This window comes from Schistocerca nitens, chromosome 7 (assembly GCF_023898315.1).
Source record: "Schistocerca nitens isolate TAMUIC-IGC-003100 chromosome 7, iqSchNite1.1, whole genome shotgun sequence".
Classification (NCBI taxonomy): domain Eukaryota; kingdom Metazoa; phylum Arthropoda; class Insecta; order Orthoptera; family Acrididae; genus Schistocerca; species Schistocerca nitens.
The window spans coordinates 310,231,325-310,233,824 of NC_064620.1; positions in this window are offsets into that span (position 1 = coordinate 310,231,325).

Below are 2,500 nucleotides of genomic sequence, written 5' to 3' on the forward strand. Positions count from 1 at the left end.
CTCAATTATTCCGCAAACAGGAGGAGGCTGGGCTCCCCTGCACGATACACCTCGAAACCCTCTCAGGTCCCGGCGGCGCGCAGCGCCGTCCTAAGTACTTGGTCGGGTTCGAGAGAGGCGCAATCGCCCGGAGATAGGCGAGTAGACGCTTTCAGTGCGACCACCCGTGCTCCCAACTGAGCTTGCCGCTGCCGACAGAGGCCCGGGAGCGTGCTGTCGTGGTGTTGCCGGCGGGAGACAACACGCGGCCACAAACAGTGGCCGGGCAGCTCCAACGCCAGCGCCACAGAGGGGCAGAGCCCCACTTGGGTGCCAAAGCGAACTCTCCCAGCACAGCGCACGCGCCAACACATCCGCACAGCTGCGATACAAACCACCTGCGAGAACCGCGGGGGCGACCGAGCAGCAGACGGCGTCGCGGCGCCGAGTGCCGGGCGGCGGCGCATCCTCAACGCACACAGTCCTCAATCGGACCAGCACACTGCAGATGTCCACCGCGCTTCGCACCGGGCCCGCGAGGACCCACTTTGGCCGCACGGCGCCGCGCGCTGGGTGCGCCGGCGCGCAGCTGCGCCGCCTGCCGCGTCCGTCGGCCGGCGCGCCTGCCACTGGGCGCCCCCACCAGCCGGCTGTAGCGCGTGCGCCCACGCAGCGCGCGGCCAGCACGCCGGGCGCTCCCCCCTCACCGGCCGGGGACGGTCCCACCCAGCCACCGCCGCGTATCGCTTCATACCCACATGCCCACTCACGTTCGTGGGTATGACGGGTGTCGCTGAAGCAACCAGTTAATACCTGTACCGATTTTCGCAATCAATGATTCACCTCCAGCGTAAACAACCGCGCAACAACGGATTTCCGGTTCATTTGCGTAACTTGGGCAGCAAACGTAGACGTCCATCTACATTTGCAAATTCAGTGGGTCTTGCATGCCTGGATGATATGCGTCACGACACGCCACATCAGCCCACATACATGCTGCGACGTATGCACGAGAGAACACGTGGAAGGTGGCCCGCGTACGTATGCGAATGCCATTGCACAGCTGCGAAGCTCATTGAACACGCAAACTCCCGCCTGACGAACTAGAGGCGACAGGGGGGCGATATACGTCTTACAGCAGTACACATTACAGTGGATAGCGGGACCATGTGGAACGTACGCAACACTCGCTAGATGTTGTGAGGGTACGCACCGTAACATGAATCAATACGCAGGACACCAGAGAGTGCGAGCACTGACCTATGTTGAGAGGGTTGCGATTAGGCAACGCTACATGAATGTTTCAATTCATATAACAATTACAGGTCAGGTTAGGGCGCAACGTGGGTTAGGTTAGGGCCCAACGTAGGTTAGGTTAGGGCCCAACGTAGGTTAGGTTAGGGCCCAACGTAGGTTAGGTTAGGGCCCAACGTAGGTTAGGTTAGGGCCCAACGTAGGTTAGGTTAGGGCCCAACGTAGGTTAGGTTAGGGCCCAACGTAGGTTAGGTTAGGGCCCAACGTAGGTTAGGTTAGGGCCCAACGTAGGTTAGGTTAGGGCCCAACGTAGGTTAGGTTAGGGCCCAACGTAGGTTAGGTTAGGGCCCAACGTAGGTTAGGTTAGGGCCCAACGTAGGTTAGGTTAGGGCCCAACGTAGGTTAGGTTAGGGCCCAACGTAGGTTAGGTTAAGGCGCAACGTAGGTTAGGTTAAGGCGCAACATAGGTTAGGTTAAGGCGCAACGTAGGTTAGGTTAAGGCGCAACGTAGGTTAGGTTAAGGCGCAACGTAGGTTAGGTTAAGGCGCAACGTAGGTTAGGTTAAGGCGCAACGTAGGTTAGGTTAAGGCGCAACGTAGGTTAGGTTAAGGCGCAACGTAGGTTAGGTTAAGGCGCAACGTAGGTTAGGTTAAGGCGCAACGTAGGTTAGGTTAAGGCGCAACGTAGGTTAGGTTAAGGCGCAACGTAGGTTAGGTTAAGGCGCAACGTAGGTTAGGTTACGGCGCAACGTAGGTTAGGTTACGGCGCAACGTAGGTTAGGTTACGGCGCAACATAGGTTAGGTTACGGCGCAACATAGGTTAGGTTACGGCGCAACATAGGTTAGGTTAAGGCGCAACATAGGTTAGGTTAAGGCGCAACATAGGTTAGGTTAAGGCGCAACATAGGTTAGGTTAAGGCGCAACATAGGTTAGGTTAAGGCGCAACATAGGTTAGGTTAAGGCGCAACATAGGTTAGGTTAAGGCGCAACATAGGTTAGGTTAAGGCGCAACATAGGTTAGGTTAAGGCGCAACATAGGTTAGGTTAAGGCGCAACATAGGTTAGGTTAAGGCGCAACATAGGTTAGGTTAAGGCGCAACATAGGTTAGGTTAAGGCGCAACATAGGTTAGGTTAAGGCGCAACATAGGTTAGGTTAAGGCGCAACATAGGTTAGGTTAAGGTGCAACATAGGTTAGGTTAAGGGATGGTGTATGAGGGGGGAGGGGACGAGGTTCGTTCATAGTGATGATGGTAAGTGGACGCCT